The sequence below is a fragment of the Diuraphis noxia genome, unplaced genomic scaffold (assembly GCF_037042655.1).
Source record: "Diuraphis noxia isolate RWA-SAM2 unplaced genomic scaffold, SU_Dnox_SAM2 contig0004, whole genome shotgun sequence".
NCBI classification, from domain to species: domain Eukaryota; kingdom Metazoa; phylum Arthropoda; class Insecta; order Hemiptera; family Aphididae; genus Diuraphis; species Diuraphis noxia.
In genome coordinates this window covers 71,160,643-71,177,089 of record NW_028301714.1, presented here as the reverse complement: position 1 = coordinate 71,177,089, position 16,447 = coordinate 71,160,643, and the positions used below count along the sequence as shown (strand labels likewise).

The following is a 16,447-nucleotide window of genomic DNA, read 5'->3' as shown; positions in this document are numbered from 1 at the left end:
TAAAATATCCTTGAAAATCTTTTTTTCGCTTCAAAGCTTGATAGTGGGCAACGATGTGATCAAAAGAAACTTTAGAAAAACAACAAATCTTGTTTTAATAATTTCGTCTTGTAGATGTCACTGCGGTATTATATTGTAAACAGAGAGATAACAATTTCTCAACGAATATTATTATGATTTATAATAGTCGATAGGTACCGAAAGAACGTCGTCCATATTGCCGTGTTCAGTGTTGCGATGGTTCTGATAATTTTACTCGTCCCGTCAATTAACAGTTTGAATGCATTTAGGGTCGGTATATGATTATACGATGTATTTAATGAAACTATACTACGCTACTATACACTTCGTACAACGTATATATATGCGTCCGAACGACGATAATTTTTGAACAAATATTTTTCGAACGAATTTAACGTTCGGAAATAATATTATGTCGTGCCTATTATGTGAATACGTCCTTTTCGATGATGTTATTAAATTACTTACAATTTTCTACCGACAAAATGAACAACGTGCGTACACGATAATTGTATTACACCGACTTTTAATTTAACAGGAATTCGTATACAATATAGACACAGTTTCTACCGAAATCTAATATAAAATTTACTGTATTACCGACGTAGGGTACCTGCACCCATGTATTGCTATAGCTGTTGAATGCTTTTTCGACACACTCATTCGTTTTGGACGTCCGGTCACGTCGTCTTTTTTTGGTGTAGTTTCTGAACATCACCCTGGAATAATTTATATAAATCGTTTGGGGACGAAGAATTAATATACTGGGTGATTCGCAACACATATTCACCGCCCTTTTTTTACGAAAAACGTTATTAACAGCCACAAAAAATTTGAATGTTGATATTTTTGAATATAGCTGGTATAGGTAATTAAGGATGTATCTAACTTCTTAAAAACCGTGTTTAAAAATTGTTGGAATTTTTTTTGTAGTTACTACTAAATGAGGATCATAGAGAGTCTTAAATTTATGTTTAACAAGATGACACGGTGTTTAACATGATTAATATTATTTAACCGATTATGTTTCTGAGACGTATCAAAATCGAAATTCGAACACGAGACGTTTTAAGTTTATTTAAATTTTACGGTAGAAAAGGGAGGTTTTCATTTGCTAAAAAAAAAACTATGTTTATATTGCTGCAACACTACATTACAATCCTTAAGTAGTCACATTTTTTTTTTTTTTTTTTTTTTTTATTAAATATTCAATCTGTTTTACAATAAAAAAACAATAAGAAATAGGGATAACAAAGAGAGTATACAAAACATGAAAAACGTGAAGAGGAGACAGTTCATTCAGAACCTCAGAAATTTTTTTTTTTTAATTTTTAAATTAAAAATTTTTTTTTCCCTAATTAAGGATATCTCTAGCCCCTCAATAATTTAATAATTATTTATGGTATTGATTACTTATATTTAAAAATTCCAATTATATTAATAATTATCAGATGAAAAACTCTGTGGCTGATATACCCTGTGAGTCATCAAGCTGCTGTTTATATCGTGGTGAGAAGGTCCACGGGACTGTGCAACATACGATTTGTCAGGCGTCGAATTTTCTGCGCTTATTAAAATTATAATAATATACAAAATAATAATCATTATTATTATTATACTCCCCGAACCGTACATCATGTCTTGAATACAATACGACAACAGAATACGAGAGTGTATAGCCGTGTAGGTACCATGCGCGGATTACGTGTTGTATAGGTATTATATTATTATATCGCACGAGATTCACCATAACTCCATTCAAATAATAATTATTATTCTCATTGTCATCATATTATTATAGTATAATATTATATTTCACATACCTAATATAATGATATTGTTTACAATAGCGTCAATTATACGGTCACACGTGTGTTAGGAGTTGAGGACGTTGTCGAAATCGAGTTTACTTGTTACTAGATATTATAATAGTAGGTATGTCCTACATGCACGACACATTACAATATTATTACTAATACTATTATTATTAATTTTATTTTTTATTGAACTTAAGCATTGTTAACTATGGCCGTTAGAATTTTTTTGGGTGGGTTACGGTCAATCGAGGGACATGTACATTGTGTACGTGGCGTAAGGATTTGTCATTTAAAACCCGGTTGATCGCCCATTCGGTAGCTAGCGACAACTTGGACGCTTGACCTCAGCACACATTAATGGATCAGGTCCCTACAATTCGATACAATATTAATGGTTTTCTTACTATTGTATAATAATAATAAAACATACCTACATATATATATATATATAGTTATATGCTCACTCCGAAGTTAATGGCGTGGCGATGATGAATTTAACACTACTTCTTATATCTTCTGTCCACATGTAGTGCGCGTGCAAACAAAAAAGTAAAATAATTCAAGAGTAGTAAGTGTCGAAGAACAAAATACGCTCTTAATATGTTTTTTGAGTCGTACGCCTAATCCAAAAAAAGCTACGTGAACCATAAATACACATATATAGCTAATGTACATATATGCAAATATTTATAGATGTCAACAATTTTATTATTATTATTAAATTTTTCTTTTTATCTCATAAAATATATACGCTTTTCGTTTTAGTATTGTATAGACGTGGTGTTTAAATTTAATAATATAACACGCGTGCATATTGTGTGTGTGTGTGTGTGTGTGTGTGTATGCACAAAGTGTGTACGATAAAGCATTTTTTTGGGGAGTAAAGAGGAATAATGTACTTTACACCAGCCAGTACCTATGACAATAATTAAAACGTAGCTTATATATTATAATAAAAAAAACAGCAACGGTTATGTCGTTATCGATAGTAAATATTACATAGAATAATACATAATTTATTTACAATTTTTGGAAAGAATGTAACTGGGATGGCCAAACGGTCGATCGCGATCTGATCGATTTCAAAGTCGAACCTCTTTGCAGTTAGAATTTAGAACTGTTATTTATGATACATTTAGTAGAAGATAGAATTGCATGCATATTTCAGATTAATCTGTTTGAGTGAAATGGCATTTTTTAACACAACATTTATAAAAGATGAATATCAAACTGGCCAACGATAATAAATAATCGCAATGGGGCTCTTCTACGACAACAGGACTTATATGGTGTTAATTTCTTTTAAAATTATTAAAAAATTTAATGTAAAACAATATTCATTTATCTAAGATATTATTAGTTATTATAATTACATAATGTATTATTTATTAAATTAGCAGTTTATTTATTATTAATGTTAGTGAGAAAGACTTACAAATAAAAATATTTTTTTCTTACATTATTTAGTTGATTCATAAAGGAATAATAATATAATCTCAGTAGATCATAATCAAAAACAGTTTGGCAATTCTTTGCATGTGGCATAATATAATAGTTACCTTTATAGTTCGATAGCAACACTACTCCGCACGGGTTTTACCGTGAAACAGTGAATCACTGAGTAATAGAATATTTTTGAATTTTCGAACGATAAATTATTATACTTAAATAACACCGTCTGTCCGTGGTGTCCTGCTATATAATATAGGCGTAAATCGTATATTATGTCAGCAATATACGTCGGTTTGATTTATATCATATTATGGCAAAATTCAACCTTTATAATAATTTATTTATGTAATGAATTGTTTTTGATGGGGTTTTTTGATCTTTATTACTTCAAATATAGGTAGAGGTTATTACTTACTTGCTATAAATTAGTATTAGGTATATTTTTATTATTTTATATTTTACATTTTTCTTGGTTTTTATTTGGTAAAATTTTTTTTCTTAATACTTTACCTATCTGAGGCAATTTATATGAATTTATACGAATTGTTTTTGTACTGAAATTAAACAGATTACGCGGGGATGAATTTAAACATGAAAGAATTTTGGAAAGTCGTTAAACCACCTCAACTGCGCTGGATCGGTTCGGTTTTATTGAATTTAATACTATCGAGAGCAAATAATAATATAGAGGCACAACTCTTACACAATTTATGAAACAACTTCAAGTATAAATATACGCGACAAGAAATGTGGATTTTCTGGATACAAATCTGTATTTCTTCACTTCTTCGTGTGTAATATAACTTTAGAAATATTTAATCATGTTATGAGGGTGAAGAAGAAAGAAAAAAAACATTTAATACAGTTTGTGTACAACACAGAATATCGTGGCTTGTATTTTGTATTTTTTACAAACACGTCACGTAACTGTAAATTCAATTTATATACCTAATTAACCGCTGAAAACAAAGTTGCACATTTGTTTTGTGTTTTATGTTGTTTTTTCATTATTTTCATTACGACGACCGCGACGGTGAATTAATTTGTAATTATTTATTATTATGTAGTTTACAGTGCTTTCAGAACCATTTATCGTGTTATTAACTCACTGCAGTATGAACGTAAAATAGAATGATAATACGCTATACAGGATGATTCACATTTGAAGTTTTAAGTTGTATTTTAAAAAAGTACAACAAATTTACAATTTTAAAATACTTATAGCTCGCTTCAAAATTAAAATATAGTAAAAATCTCATGAGACCGTCTAAATAATATTCTTACTTTTAAATTTTTATAAGAGGTCAGTTCACTCTAGTTTTTAAGGTGTCGGAGCGAAACGTGATCTTTTGAGTATAAAAATTGGTATGTTACGCACTAATTGTAAGACGAAGACAACACATATGGTTTTCTCGTCCTATTAACATTTTAAAATATTATGATCTTATCGTATAGGCACTAAAAAATTAACAAAATCGAAATTTGAATAAATTCATAACGATAAGGTTGAGTACTGTTGTCAAATCACTCTGTATATTATATGATTCAGTCTTATGATAGAGGCCTGTGATGGTCTAATAATGACAAATGTTATATCTCTTGTAACTACCGAATATTATTATTCATAGTCCAATGCATTTAAGATTATCCACGTATAAGGTACAGTATAATAGTTATAAGTTATAAATACCACGGAATTATATAAGGTATATTAACTACAACGATTTTCATTTATGAAATTAAATTAATACAACGAAACTTATATGATCATGCTTCTGTAGGGTGTAAATATACATAATATTATATTTGTAGTATAGCCGCAAAGCCAAACAGGGGCTATAATTTTAAAAACTATTTAGTTATGACATATAACTTACATAAGTCCACCAGAAATGTTTGTAAAGATAGAAATAAAAGGCCTGGCGAACAAATAATTTATCTCAAATTATTGTATTTTATGGTTTTTATTTTTATTTTTTAAGTACGAAAATTAATATAATTACGTTTTAAAAACGTTCATATTGATTTTAATTTATTTGTAAATTTACTACAACTGTATTAGGAGTCAATAAATTATCACATTCTCACATTCCTAATATGAACAGTCCACCCCTTAGAGTGGGTTTATTTTATCCGTACTATTTATATTGTTAAAAATACCTCACATTATAGTTTTAAAACGTTAATGCTATCTAAACGCTTCGTAGAATGATATTATGACTTAAAACATAACTATGGGTTACATTTTTATGAATGAAATTCAAATAATTATTTGATAATTCATAATTATTTTTCATACAAAATATATTATTTTATCCAATTTGTGATTAGTCATTTGAATAACAAAAATACTATAAAATATAGCATTATCATTATATTTATTTTGTTGTCACTTCGGACATAAAAAAATTGTCAGAAACACCACGGATTTGACGCTAATATCGCTTAGCGACTAATTTTAGAAACGAAGCGAGGGAATATTCATACAGGATTGGCGTTTGGTAAGGAGATCGTTATATTGGGTAAATGTTTTTGACTAACGAAACATTGTTCAGTGATGTATTATTTGATATAGGTACGAACTGAAGCAAGAAAGACCGATTTAGTGATGTTATATACATTGGAAAGCTTCAATAGTATGAATTTTCGATTATTAAACCACGAAACGTGGGTGTTCGGCCTTACACCCAAAACGTGTGGGCAATAATGAATTTTGCATAATGGTTTTGTCGTATAAAAACATAGAGAGAGTTTTTATTTAAGAATGAGGCTTACAGAGGTGAACGCAATCGTATGTACAAAATTTTACGCTTAAACCATCTATTTATAGGAACAACAGACTTCTATGAGCTCTAAAACGATTCCTAAAAGTATATTTAACATTTCCTAAATTATACTAAAACAGACGTCCACAGTGGTCGTATGATGACCGGACACGACATGTTCTTGCATAGGGTAAACACTATGTATAGGTATTATATATATAATTGATATAGGTATTATTATTATAATATTCAAAACATGTTTAAATAAATTTACGAAACCTTACTGCAAAATCTTAAGAATATGATTATTATTGAGACCGACAGGCTGAAAAATGAGTTTAAAATGTTTAAATACAAATCACGATACAACACTATTATGATGGTCGTCTTGTACGTCACATCTACGTCTTTCACCGAAATTCATTATCGTTCTACGTCCGCAAAACGTTGGAAATAGCAAAGATTAATTTTTTAAACCGAGGTCAATGGAAGACAAACGTGGCACAAGATGACACACACATAAACATATATACACTATATACTATATACACACAGTATAGTGATGGAGGAGAACTGAGTCGACAAACTTAATTTCGTAAATTTAAAAAAGTATAACGCGCCAACGGTATATAATATAGAATGGTGTAGAGAGGGGTGTGGAAACTAAACTTGTACGCGCTCACGACCGACAACAATGTCCATTGGCAACACAATCACGTAAAAAAACATCACATAAAAAAGCGACTGAGTTTAGCCGACGCATCCCTCGGCTCTTTAACTCGATACCGATGCGTGACGGTGACTATCATTGAGTAATACAATTATATATAATACTTAATTTATATATATATATATATTTGTTATTGTTACGTTATTCTGTAGCGTCACATATATGTGCTAAGAAACTTCTATACTTTTTATGTATAACCCGACCACCCGATGCACAGTGAAGTATAATAAGATCGGTTAGTTAGGATAGGGGGTGGTTGCACATGATAAAATTTGTGTTTTTTAATATTCTACGTACAAGGCAGATATAAAATATATTAATGGGTCCTGGAATGGCTAGGTGGTTGTCCGCAGTCGCCAACTTGTGTTGAGGTAGCTATAATTCCCGATGAGTGACCATCACACGGGTTTTTAATGACGAATCCTCGCCTAACCTAACCACATACACATGTTCCGAACCAACCACCAGAAAAAAAATGATAAAATAGACTGATAAAGTAATAACATAGAATACTATGGAAACGACACTCTCCCAAAATCCTTTGTTCTGCCTGAATCAATTTGATAAGGTGCATAACTTCATGTTCTCCCGCTGTGTTCACAACATCAACCATAGAATATTATCAAACCTATCAATATAATTTCCCGCCATTCAAAATAATTTGAATAACTTTAGTTTGTCTATTTAATAGGATATCAAGAAAAGAAAGTACAATACAATATTTAGCATTCTAAATGGTTGAAAAAATAAACTTTAAGTATGTACTTAATGAATTGGATCTTTGGGAAATCGATGGAAAGATACAGCATGATCAAGGTTCTCATGTGTTTTTTAACAGAAACAACACAAGTTAGGCATTTCAAGTACAAGTCAGTTGAAATCAAAATACTCAATACAAATTACAACTTACAATAACAATAAAAAACAAACTTAATATCGAATAATTCGAATTTCAAAATGTAATAGGCTCAAAACAATTCAACGAATAGCGAGTAATATCATGCAAGTGATAAGTGCTATCCACAGTTTGCAGTGATAATACAACCGACTGTTTATAACTTCATGTTCTCCCGCTATGCTTACAACATCAATCAGTCCGCTGCCAAAATGAAAAAAAGTGAAGTGGTGGGGGGAGTGTCGTTTCTATAGTATTCTATGGTAATAATTCAATCGTCTATCTTGCTACGGGTTTAATATATATTGTATAAAAAACGTTCTTTCTATATATGATATTATAATACAATAATTAAACATCTACTGTAAACATTTTGTACAATTATTTATTCAATTTTCAATATGCGTATATTTTAAGTTAATATTTTACGTTCATCGAAAAAAAATGATACTATTATATTATGTTCTATATTCCAGTTAATCGGTACCGTCGATCTGTAAACAATATTATGTTTTACTAAAATAATATCAAACCGAAAATTTTTATATTTCACTTGTAATTTTATTTGTAAAAGCGGGTACATAAAAAAATCCTGATAAATATTAATTAGTGATAAACATCTAATATTCTTAAATATGAATAAACTAAAGTAAATATACTGTTTAATAATATATTGTTCAAGCTTTAATAATGAACTATAAATATTTTCTAAACTTTATGAATTCTTACATTTATTATTAATCGTACAGTCTATTCAGATATCAGTTCAGACTTAACATTTTGAATTAATAAAATGTTGCTGTGATAATACGAATCTGGTATAAAGTATTTTAAACACGATTTTTTTATTTTTTTATTTGTGTAATGAACAGAAAATTAAATTTCTTAACTTGTTTTTTATTTTCAACAAAAACACATTAAAACCATTAAGTAAAGTAAATAATAAGTTTTTTAATGAATTTTTTATTAAAATTAATCATAAAAAGATTTATAGTTTTGGTTTAAATAGGATTCTAAAAATAAGTAAAAGTAAATGAGCAAATCTCGAGAGCTTCATCAGTTTGAATTACAGAATTTATTCAACAGAATTCATGAAATTTATTTCTATTATCAAACTCATTCGTTGAATTATTTTATTTCACTGGATATAATATCAACAAAAAGAAACTATACAGTAATAAAGAAAACAATATTTATGAATAATATACCTACATAAAATACACTGCCGAACGTAACGTAATATTTCAGTATAATAGTTATTAAAAAAAAAAAAAAATGATATGATATACTTTTTCATATTGTGTGTATATTTTATTAAATAATATATTATATACGATTTCAATTTCACGGAAATAATAATATATTGTGAACGCACACGGGATAATAGATTTTTTTAGATAGAACTGCTACTAAACTGCTTATACATTTGAAATGGTGCTTTTAAATAAATAGCAAAGTATATTATGTTAATAACACGATAAAAGTTATTTCTTTGACGTATTCGTACGTAGGTTAGGTTACACATAAGTGTAAACTTTGTTTTTCCTTTTAATTAAATAAAAACATGAAAATGCTGTTTTCTTTATAGTGGTTAATAATATTTTTATGTTTTAAAACCATCGTTAATAAATCGTCAATAGTTTTTTTTTGTCTATGGTCCGATCTTATTGAGCATGATGTACATTTTCAATAAGACGATTTAGCACAGAAACTATCAACATAATTGCAAATTTTTAGTACAAACATATTTTTAAATGTTCGTTTTAACATACCTCTGAATTAAAGTTGACACGAGGCACTAGATGACAATATTCTTAACTTCATTCTTAATAACTGTCCATTTCATACAAAAATTAAAAATAACAATCATATTTACTATTCCATGAGAAAAAAAAATGCATAAGAGAGATATAAAAGGTTAGCACACATTTTCAATAGCTTCGACCACCGAACAGGTTATGATCGAGACGGGAGAAGAAGAAATCATGAAATTCTTTTATGATAAAAATATTACCAAAGAATTAACTCGATAATTTAAAAACAAAAAATCTTTTGATGCAATATATATATATTATATTAAAATGTGTTTATATATATTTCTGCAGTATTATAACCTCACAGGAAATTGGATATTGGATACCGAATATTGGACATTTTCGAGTACGCCTACGCCATTGGTATTTGATTTTGCAATTTTTACGAGTGTTATATATAATATAATATGATACTGCGGTCGGCTGGAGCTAACGATTAAATATTTTCGTTAAAAAAGTTTTTAATTAAGTTTGTGAACATAGGGCGAGGTTCATTTTATTTGTTTTCATCATTTTATTTCTAGTTGTTTTCTTCTAGGAACAATCACCGTTTAGCGGTATGTCGGATTAATATTTTTTTCTCTCTCAGATTCGTACCTGACATAAATAAAATACATCCATCATCCATGTGATATTAATTTTAATGACTTTCGAATTTGAATAATCTTAGACTAGATATTCCAAACATTATATATGTTATTTTTTTTTTTATTGAACTAAAAAAACATCAACAACAAAGGCTATTAGTTTTTTGTTAAGATACAATGTTAAGGAATTATATATGTTAATATTTTTGAGATTTTGACATATCCGTTTTACAGTTTATTATTATTTGAATTTAAATTAATTGGTTTCGGAAAAAAAATTATACATACATTTAAATGAACATATTTTCGACTACAATATCAAGACAAATCGAGATAGGTACTCTACATATAATCTCAAAATTATTATTCTTTAAAATGTTTGGGATGTATGACTTTTCACTAAGATTACTCGAAAACTTAAAAAAAAAAGAAAAAAATGATTTTTCGTGAATGCGTTCAATATTGCCTATTTTTATTTCATCACGCGTGAACCAGAGAGAGAAAACCAACATTGCATTGACGTCATGCATCTCCGCTTCCACATATCGCAGTATATTATTATAATAATAATTATATCATGTTATATAATATACTCAATACGCGTGCATGCATTTCACCAAGTTTTTTGGGCGTGCATGAGTGTACCTCGCTGATATAAAATAGCGACCATAAAAGAGAGTTTATCACAATATAATTATCATGTAAACGCTTGTCTGAAAATGTACACTCAGTCGCTCGTGTTGTAAAACTGAACTCGCCGCTGCCTTTTGACAACGGTAATATTAATCTGTGGTTTGCCACATTTCTTTTTGTTCTGCAAACGTCAGTCCGCCCGAGGTTTTAATTAATTAAATTCAAATCCTTTAATCTTTTACCCTTTCCCGTCGAGTGTACGTTCACCTAGCTACGTAATCGCACGAACGCCTCCGCGGCACGCCATTGTGTTTACTGTTATGGATATATACCTACACTTGCGCGTTATCGATAACACACGCAAGAGTTCATTATACATAACCCTGGTCGCTCTATACTCTCATGAACGGTCTTCCAGATAATCTTCCAGAGACGCTGTGAAAACGCGTATGCCGATTTCGCGTCCCAAACCAAACAGATTTTGACTTTTTTTTTTTGATATTATATCTACGTAGGATTCATCCATTGGATGATGATGAGCGAAAACTATTCAGTTATCCACGAATTGTAAACAATTGCAGTCGCTACAGTCAATATCGATTGTATAATTGACACGATATATTTAAACGACACGTCAAGACCATGGTTTATGACTTAAGTGGTGTGGTAGTCCACAAATATAAAATTATAATACAGTAAAACTTCCGTTAACGGTCAACTCTATAGGTAACGAGCTTAATTATGATGTCGATAAAGCGATAACACTTGTCTGTGACAGTGTATTTTATCATATGCGTTTTAGTGTATGTTTAAAACGTTTCGAAGTACGTACCTATAATTTCAATGGCGTCCAAATGAAAACATCTAACCATAGCAGACAAAATAAAATTGTTAGATTTTTACCAAAAATAAAATGTGAGTGCACGTACTCTTGCAGATACATTTGGAATAGGAAGGCTTTAGTTCTTCCACCGACTTAATAAAAAAAAATAGGGAAACAATTTTTAAATTATGGAAATCCCGCGGTAATGATGAAATGAAAACTATAAAACATCGTAAAACCAAATCAGTCAATATCAACGAAGTTGTATACGAATGGTTTTGTGCAGCTTGTGCTAAAAATATTCCAATCAGTGTACGAATACATAAAGAAAAGGCTTTACAAGTAAGTAAAGAATTTGAACGTGAAAATTTTAAAGTGTCAAATGGTTGGCTTGATACATTTAAATCACGCTACAATATTTCTTTTAAAGTGGTTTGCAGTGAGAGTAAATCGGTTGATACAGAAACAGTGGACGAATGGCGTATACAAACTTTTCTGAGGTTTTAACTCAAATAAAACAATTATCAGTTTCACTCTTCAAAAAGGATGGTTATAATATGATAGAAACCGCAGAAATTTATTTAAAAAAAATTGTTCAAATAATCAAATGAATCTAAAACAAACTAATATAACTCAATTTTCTTAACATTAATATTTATAAAAGCTTATGAGATTTTTTTTTTTAATTTTAAACTGTACCTATACCTACCTACATTATTTCGTTAATCATAAATACAATTTTTACTACCTATATTCATATGCATTATTTTAATATTGGTGTTTTATTTTTAAAATTTGTATGACCTCTATGTATATAGCGATCACCTAGAAGGTCTTTAACTTTTGTTAACGGTCACCTCTGTAAGACGGGCAACTCTAAATAACGGTAATTATTTACAGTCCCTTTGGTGACCGTTATATGGAAGTTTTCTACTGTATTTTACGTTGGAATTTTCGTAGGTTATTTTTGATGATTACGATTTTCTGTGTATTCAAAAAAAAAAAAAAAAAAAAACAACAAAAACAAACCATCATAAACTGTCACTCTTACGTCATAATGCAATATTCTATAATACCTATATAGTTCATTGTATATAATATTTTAAAAACAAATTATTCATAATTAATATTATGTTCCAACAGTGTGCTTGGCGTGTGAATTCGAGCGATTTTGAATTTTTGATATTATTATTGTGATATGTAAAATCTTGTGTTATGTGTAAATTACGACGTTACGTGATCGTCTTGTACCCGTGCCGGTCGTAGACGGCCTGATATTCGCTACAGCCGTTCATCTTGAAATTTCTCATTTCAGCCTCCTTGCTCCGGTCCAGTGGTGGTTTAATCGCAGTCGAACCAATTACCGGGTAATGGGAGTCGTGTGGGTTGGTGTACGACCGCTGCTGGACTGTGGACAGGTTTTCCATTAGTGCGAGCACGCGTTTACGTTCGGCACGCGATACGTCTAATTCCTTGTCGTTTTCCAATTTTAACATGCAATACCTATAATATAGGTACAGTGCAGTTATACTGAGTGAAATACAGTTACAATATCGAAGAACATTATGGATATCATCAGATAGTGATGGAAATTTGCAAAAATCTTTGACTGCAACCGTGGACTTGCTTTAGTGTACTTATCTATACGTGCAGTGACCATGCGTACATATAATTTGTTGGGCACAAACAAAATTATAAGTATACAAATTAACCAAATTAGTACTTATATGCTTGAAATTAGCTGTGTCGAAACAATATCATAAACACTTTTTGAATTTGTAATAGTTTAATGCAATTTTAATATTTAACGAAATCATGATAATAGCAAAACAATAAACGAAATAATCTCGAAAAAATGTGTACGAGAACCTTTTATTTTATATTCAAAATGTAGTATGACGTATTTCCAAACAAATAGTGACGCATGATCAGTTTCTGAATAGTAGTCCTTTGTTATCCAGCGTCTACCACATACCGATATTTATATTTTTTGAATTTTCTCGAAAATCGTCAGCCCACGGCAGCAGATACTGGCTCGCCCACGTGCCTGCCTATAATGTGAGCAGATTGCCAAAGTATCGCAGCGGCGTTGAGACAGCTATGAGAGAAATAATTCGGACATGAGCTCACAGGACGGGGTGTTGGTTGTTGTTTTTTCACGTCACTCAATTCCTTCAAATAATAAGTCACGTTCGACTTATTATTATGTAGCATATGATGTATAACACACGTTTTTAGTTTATGACACGCGCATAAATATTTAATCGATTTTAATTTCTTGCGTGTTTAGTGTTTTAGTAAGCCCATCATTAGGTTGTGTATAACAGTCTAATAAAATATGCATAGCCATTAAACAGAAACATACATACTATAAATTAATCAATAATGTTGTGTCATCTTCGTCCATATCTACGGACAAAGATGAACTGGAGATATTACCAAGACAACCACGTTCATTACGGATCGTGTCAAGCATATTATACAAGGATCACCGTATTATCGCCATTCCCTGCTGCGCTATAATCTGTTAAGTAAATTAGTTAGCAGATAAAAAAAAAGTGATATATTACTACATATTTCTTAAAACGAACTTTTTTCGTTTTATTCAATAATGTATATTCCAGATAAGTCTTCACAGAATATAATATAATATTTAAGCAAATTAACAAAACGTGAACAGAGGAAATGAAAATATTATATTCAAGAATTTAGCAGTATGTTTCTATTTTATTGTATCGTGGAATTTTAAGAACAAATAAATAAATATATCACACTTGTAATTGGATAAATTATTTTACTGGTTTTTTTTTATATAGGAAGTCTTTTTATAAATTCTTTTTTTTTTACTGTAAAAATTAACGCCCGAGGCCGAGTTTATATTTTTTCTCGATTTTGAGGACGTAATCGTAGATACTTCCAACGAACGGATTGCTAGCGAAGAGGAGTCGCATAAAATCGCAGTCGTGAGCAATATATTTTATACAATCATACCACGTTTTCTAAGAAATGTCATGTGCCTGGGAGTTTTTTTTTACCTCCTTGCACTTCAGTATTTTACTCAAACGTTCTAGGCTCTAAACTTTTTCACAGCTAATAATCAAATAATAATCATCTAGTCGCTTCTGTATAATATATAGCCAATAGGTTTACCACCGACATTTCCATTTACGGCATAATAACAAACTTATATAGGTATACATATGTATAAATATATAATGCGCATTAATATAATATGCACAGTGTCTTATATACCTATAATAGTTATTGTAATGCACGCTGCTCGGCGAAAAGTGCCGAAGCCGAATATTGAGTTGGGCTGCAATCCGCATGATTTGTAGCCATATTATAATGACGTTACGATAAGAACTATTATAATACCTACTAACGACTTGTATTGTACAATAATATAGTGTTTAAATGTTCCGAGATATTATATTAAAACAAAAACTTTATACATGTTCTACGCGCGGACGAAACGACGACGACAGCGACGCGGCGCTCGGAAATAATGCGCGGTGACGAAAACTTAGGTGTTTCAAGCGAATGTTTGCCATTAAGAGTTGGCGGCGAATCACATAAATCACTGTCTTATTTAATAAGCATTTATTATATCACCTTATTCCGAGGTTGGCCCTAACAAACGTTGTCAAAGTTAATCGCGATATTTATACCGTCGTATTATTATTACTACCTACACTACTACAAATACAATTACCGCTGTTTATATAGGACGTCGAGTTTAATCATTTTTCGGGGACGACGTCGTCCTCTTGCAAACCTTGTGACAATCACAATTTATAAACGTACCACGTACGTATTATTATTTTATAATAATGTGATATCGTGCCACCGCAGTTGGTTAGCTGCAGTAGGTACCTATATATATATATAATATTATACAAGACCTGATATTGGTCGGCCGCTCCAGTGGCGTTCGAGTGATTACACTCGAACGTGTGTAAAACACTAAAGGGTTTTAATTAAATTAATTAAAACCATAGACGATCCGACTGCTGTGAGCGTAGTCGTGCCGACCGGTAGAACAACAATGTGTGCACTAGAGGCACCGCAAGATATACGCGCTACGACGGAGGCGATGATGATGGTGATGACGACGAGTATTTGTTATTATAAATTTTCGGTGTTGCAGCACAGTGCTGTGTCGCGACGATAATAACATATTCGTATTTACCTTTGAAACATATTTTTAACAGTTGGTGTGATAACGAAAATATTGAATAATGAACTACCTCCACTTGCCTACCATAGAGTATTATTATAATTTATAAGTTATAACGCACACAGAAAATCAATAGCTATATACCTGAGCATAGTTATATTGAAGAGAGACTAGAAACTAGAAAGTAGAAATACTTCGATTTATTAATATTATTAGGTATACTGCAAAAATTGCTTATAAATACTATACATGTTTTAATAATATAATTTAATTGATAATAACATAATTTTGACGTTCCCCGAAAAACCATGCGTGTTAATATTTTTGTACATTCTATCGTCATTGTGGTAATGAATTCAAAATATGTAACCATTATATTATTAATATTATAATTTTGTTAAAATTGGATTTTGCATAAAAATTCAATTTTATTTTTCCCGTTTTTTTTAACACCTATACAGGTAATTTTAAAATATTACCATGCTCCAATTAGATTCACTTTCTCACCAGAAAAAATACCGAAGTTGTAAATCGAAGCAGTATTTTGACTACTTACACAATAATTATCTTATAACAGACATATGCAAACAAATTAACACATCAACGAGAAACTAATACATTAATCACTCCAATCAGAATCTAAAATAATCAAATTAAAATAATATAGTTATTTATTTACTATGATTTAGTTTGTTGTGTATTCTTTACCTATTTGTATATAATAACAAAT

The 16,447-nt window shown here is 30.2% G+C and overlaps 1 protein-coding gene across 13 annotated transcripts in view; it reads left to right on the top strand.

Moving 5' to 3' along the window:
* kek2 (leucine-rich repeat, immunoglobulin-like domain-containing kekkon 2 protein) overlaps positions 1-16,447 on the top strand; it is a 325,751-nt gene that overhangs the window by 194,853 nt on the left and 114,451 nt on the right. The window contains exons 7-8 of one of the 13 annotated variants that reach the window (XR_016191396.1): positions 7,477-7,654; positions 7,752-8,157. The exons of the other annotated variants lie outside the window; for them this stretch is intronic. The gene's annotated coding sequence lies outside the window, so the exon portion shown is untranslated. Of the gene's footprint in view, positions 1-7,476; positions 7,655-7,751; positions 8,158-16,447 lie in introns of those variants that run through there. 13 annotated transcript variants of the gene reach the window in all.